Raw genomic sequence first — 6064 nt, 5'->3', positions numbered from 1 at the left:
TTACTGATTTCTATTTTTATATATGTATAGATGTGTATTATATATACATATTTGTAACATACATGTAAGCATTTATTCAGGATGTCACTGGATGTTCACAGTCTGTGATTTAAACCAAGCCTAGTTTATCCCAAACCCCTTGCTTATTTCATTGGGGGAGGAAGGGGTGCAGATATTAGCAAAACGTAATCCCTCAAGAATCTTCCATGCTGGTTTGAAAAAAAAAAAGAAAGACAAGTAATTAGAATAGATGGCAGTGAATTTTAAACACAGAAGTATGTACAAGATGGAGATGGAACTTGATCAATAAATTTATATCAAGAAATATGGCCAGGGATTCAATAGCAATAGAAAAAGATAAAATTAGTTTTCTTCCCTGGTGAAACCGAGTGTTTATAGATTGTCTGTCTACTGTCCAAAGTATGATTAATATCAACACTGACCAGCTAACCTCCACCATCTGTGCAGACAGTTACATATTTAGTTAGCTGATGCTGTTAACTTTGACATCTGCTAATGTGGTATTACCTCAGGAATGTTAGGGACCCAAGAAGTTCCTACAAGATTTCAATGCTTAGCTGGCTGTTCTGATGAATGTTGACATTATCCAGTTCTGACATTTAGCTGCCAAATATTGCAGAGATCCTAATCTGTAAACGTGCATAAAAATCTACTCTGCTTAGTTAGATGGTTTTAAAATATTGACATTATAGAAGGAGTTCTGAAGGCAAAGGGGTCTGATCGTGTCAAGAAATCTAGAGCTCTTCCCTTTCTCTCTCTTCTTTTGAAAAGTCAAATGGAAATGAAGCATCGGGCAGGAGGGAAACCAGAGCTACAAAACCAGAGCAAATAGCATCTGCTGTTTTGAGTTATGAGCCTGGTGACAATGAGAAAATATGTAAAGGTGAGGAGCTTAGCTGGCTTTGGCATCTAGGGAGTTGTTGGAAAGATTAGTCTCAAGGAACCCAGAAGATGCTGACAAAGTGATGGGCCCTCTGCTCAGCCAGAAGGCTGAGAACTTGCTGAGGATCTCTGGATGAATGTGGGCTAGCTGTGAAGGAGAGGAAACACTGAGCAAGTGTACATTGTATCATATTGGTCCCAGTAATGTACATTTAAAAAGTAGGTTACCTTCTAATGCTTTACTCTTGGGTACAGTAACTTGTCTTGTGACAGTAGGCACTCAAGAAACAGTGTTATTAGCTGGGCATGGTGACACATGCCTTTAATCCCAGCACTCGGGGGCGGGGGTGGGGTGCAGAGGCAGGTGGATCACTGTAAGTTCGAGGCCAGTATGGCCTACAAAGCAAGTCCAGGACAGCCAAGGCTACACAGAGAAACCTTGTCTCAAAAAACCAAAACAAACAAACAAACAAAAAACAAAAAACACCAAAAAAAAAAAAAAAAAACAACCAAAAAACTCCACCACCACCACCACCAACAACAACAAAGCAGTGTATTATATTAAATTGGGAGACTTACAAGTGGTAGCACCTAAACACTGAAGGTAGTATAAACATGGTTACCATAGGGGACAGTGGACAGCCATCAGAGTAGCCTAGCTCATGTAGACACATTAGCTGGACGATTGTGGAACTCCTACCAAATCCCTATTTGATTTTCATAAACCCGAAGTTTCTATGTCAATGGGAGAAAGGTTTCATCTGAATAACAAAGACAGAGGCTCATAGCCTCCCAATCAGTTCTCAGACTTGAAGCTCTTACAGAACCCCTTGGATGAAGGGGAGACTGGGTTCCCTTAAGGGAAGATACTAAAACTTTATGTGCTCAGTGTTTCCTCCGGCTTTCCCCCGAGGAACACACAGCCTTTTATCTGAGTGACTAGACTGAGAAGAGAAATCAGAACCTTTCGAGACGATAGCACAGTGCCTCTGAACTGACCCTAATTCTTAGGGGCCCAAAACATCACTGTAGTCCACAGAGAAGGGGCCTTAAAGGTCAGGCGATTATGGGGTTTCATCCCAGGTTCATCCAAACCTGGATCTAATGAGTCCTTGGACCTGTTCTATGGTCATTTTCCCAGGTATTGAAATGTAACTCTCGTGGATACTCTGAGCAACTGGCAGGATCTCCACACTGTCCTTCTAGCCTGTAGAGGGCTGGTCATCATGGTGATGTGAAACAGTACTCATTGACCCAGTCGAAATGCATCTTCCTAGGAAAATGACAAACCCCAAAACATTTACTTCTCTTACAGAGGACCTGGGTTTGGCTCCCAGCACCCACATAGTGGTTCACAACCATCTGTAACTCCAGTTACGTGGGATCTGACATCCTCTTCTGACCTCTTTGGGCAGAACACACACACACACACACACACACACACACACACACACACACACACACACACATTCACACTCATATGCAGGCAAAACACCTGTGTACATAAAATAAACGTAAAGTTAAAAATCCACGGACCTTAGTGAAATTTTAATTTTAATTTGATAAGAGAGTCTTTAAAAAAAAAAAAAAACAAACAATGTTGTAGTTAATGATGAAAGACTAGATTCCTTCCCTTTGATCAGAAGTAAAATTAAGATGTCTGCTCTCACCATTCCTAATCAACATATATTTCATGTCCCAGCCTGTGAAATAATGCAAGAAAAATGAAATACATAAAAGGAAGTGGTAACACCAAGGAGACAGCCAAGAAGATACTAAGCTTCAGATAGGAGGAACATGAATCTTATCAAAGACTCTCCTGTGATGTGGGAAGATACTCTTACTGGGGTGTAGGAAAAGATGATATATGTAGCTTCTCTTAAAAAAAAAAAAAACAAACCCAAAACCCAAAAACCACCACCACCACCACCAACAAAAAAGACACACTAGGTAGTAGGCTCCTTTTGAAAGTAACAGTCATCAATTTTCATGCTTGTCCCATATGTCAACTGACCTGAAAATCTGCTGTTAACTTTGCAAGAAGGCTAGCTAGCCTAAGAGAGTTCTCTCTGACTGGTCCAGGCTACTCTGCTATTTGGACCATATTAACACAGTATAACAGTAGTGCCTGAAATTCCAATGGCCAATAGAGATGCAGTTTGGAGTCTTTGGCAAACTCCTATAATAAACCACTAAAATGTCCTCTGAAGCAAAGCATTAATGTCTTCTGTTGGACAATCATCTTTATTTTTATAAGATACTTATGGCTAGCTACTAGGCCACAGAGATCAAGGGCTTAGCTATATGGCGCCAACATATCAACCAACCAACCTGAGCTGCCCATCATGAACTGAGTATCAGCTGGATCATCAAGCTATAAAGCTGTGTGCATCCAGAGTATCAGCTGGAAGTGGTACACGTAGGACCAGGCTTGGGTTGACTCTGAAGGCCAAGTAAACTACAAGAAGAAGCCACCCAAATGTTCACAGCTCTCATTGCTATTCCAATACCTTCTTGCTCCCAGCCTGTTCTCACAGCCTCGGGGACTGTTCCCTACAATCCTTTGACACAGAGAGAGAAAATTCAGGCCTGATTGTTTCCTCAAGACACACGAGCATCACTTGAAGGTGCACTGTGACCTCACCGTATCCCTCTTTGTGGGATGATCAGGAAGAATGGCCATGAAAGAAGATCCTCCTGCAGGTTAGAACTCCACAGCACACTTGCCTAGTCACTCTCACTTGGAATGACCAGGCACGTGATCTGTACAGAGCAGTATGCTGTGGCTGATGGCTTGGTTAAATGGTCAGAGACTTGGAAGAAACATGATTGGAAATATGGTGACAAGGGACTATGGGGCATGGGAATATAGATAGACCTTTCTGAATGGGATCTGTTCTGGCTTAATTTCTGTTGCTGCGATGAAAAACCCAGACAGCAAGCAACTTGGGGGAGAAAGTAGATTCTTATTATTTTACAATTTTTATTTAATTTTTTCTTTTTCTTTAAAAATTTTTTTTAAATTAATTTATTCTTGTTACATCTCAATGGTTATCCCATCCCTTGTATCCTCCCATTCTTCCCTCCCTCCCATTTTCCCATTATTCTCCTCCCCTATGACTGTTTCTGAGGGGGATTACCTCCCCCTGTATATGCTCATAGGGTATCAAATTTCTTCTTGGTTTAATTTTTTCATATGATATATTTTGATCACATTTCTCCTCCTTCCCCAGCTCCTCCCAAATCTTACCCACTTCCCTAACTACCCAACTTCATGATATTTCTCTCAAAACAAAATAAACGAGAAAAAACAACAACTAGCTAACCAAACAAATAAGCAAAATGGAAATCAAAAAAGACAAACAAACTAAATAATCACTAAGACTCCACCCAGTGGGGGATCAGAACAGATGCTGGGAATCACTGCTGGACTCCAGGTGAGAGTGGTATGGAAGAATGGGGGGGTGAGTGGAAGGGCTCAGAGGGTCCAGGAGCCCCACAAGGAGACCATCAAGGCCTGGGGATCTGGACCCAGGGGGGTCTGCACAAACTCCTGTACCAACCAAGGTCAAGGTATGCAGTAAACCTAGATCCCCTGTTCGGATCTAGCCAATGGACAGTTCATTCTTTGCAGTTGTGGGGAGAGCAGGGACTGCCTCTGACATGAATTCTGGTGCCTTCCTCCCATTTAATCACTTCCCCTTGGAGGCACACAGAGGAAGAAGAAGCAGGCTATCTGGATGAGACCTGATAAGCTGTAGCCACATGGCGGGGGAGGAGATCCCCTTCTGTCAGAGGTCTAGGGAAGGGGAGTAGGGCAGAAGAGGGAAGGAGGGTGGGAATGGGAAGATACAAGTGAGGGGATAACAATTGGGATGTAATCTGAATAAATTATAATAAATTGAAACAAATGAACAAACAACAAACCAAACCAGAAAGTGCACACATACAAAGCCACGAAGTCTCTCCACCGCTCCCGGCTTGGGGCTGCCCGAGAGTATGGTTGATGTACCAGGAGACACTCCACTGGAGAAAGCCGACGTTCCCTCTCCTAGCAGGGATCCACTGTTTCTGGGTTATGGCTGGGACTTTGTGTAGTGAAAATTTCACAATACCCATATATATACTCACCGTCATATTCTTCACTCACACACATTCTCATAATTGCACACACCCTTGCACAAACATGCGCATGCACACCTATTTATTCACCCTTACACATTGACTATACTCAGTCACACGCACGTATACACGTATTCATATGCACACTTACACTCAATAGCAGCACACACACACACCCAGACACACCCAGGTTTAGATGTTTTCACTAATTCGTTCTTTTAAACATTTACAGTAATAGAAGAAATGAATTGCTGGATGCCGTGGCCTGTGTCTGTAATCCTTGCACCTGGGAAGCTGAGGCAGGGGGATCGCAGCTATTGTGAAAGTCTGAGAGTCTAAGACAGAAGGATCACAAGGTTGAGGCTAGCCTGGTCTATATATTAATTTCCAAGCCAGCCTGAGCTACATAGAGGCTTTTCCCTTTGAGAAAGAGAGAGAATTAAAAATCTCTCCCAGACAACAAAAGAGGATGGAATACTTCCTAGCTCACTTCCTAAACCAACATTACTTTAATAGTAAAAATAAAACAGATAGCACAAAAAGAAAACTGTAAACCAATATCCCTCAGAAATAGACATATAATAATCCTCATCAGGTATTCAAACACTGTTAAAACTGTAAATTCCATTCAAATATTACAATACTATTCAAATGATCTATTTTATCTTGGGTGATCTTGGGTGGTTTGTGGTTTTCAAGGACTGGGTCTATCCCACGGAAGTTGAGGAACTTGTGTGTATAAAGTTGCACATAGCGTTTTCTAATTATTCTTTTAATTTTTGTTGAGTCTATGGCGATATTCCCTGTTTCATTCCTTTTAATGATGTCTTCTCTCTTTTCTCTCTTGGTTTATCAAATTTTATTGATGTTTTAAAAGAACAAGTGCCAGTTTAATTGATTTTCAGGATCTGGCTTGTTGTCTGTTTGATTGATTTCATCATCATCTCCTTTCTGCTTGCCCCCTGTTCCTTTTGCCCTTACTCTCCAGTTCCTTAGGGTGGAAGGCTTATTGATTTGAGACCATACTCTGCTTCAATTA

This window comes from Acomys russatus, chromosome 7, assembly GCF_903995435.1.
Source record: "Acomys russatus chromosome 7, mAcoRus1.1, whole genome shotgun sequence".
Lineage (NCBI taxonomy): Eukaryota > Metazoa > Chordata > Mammalia > Rodentia > Muridae > Acomys > Acomys russatus.
The sequence above is the reverse complement of the archived record's forward strand: the minus strand, read 5'-3'. Positions refer to the sequence as shown.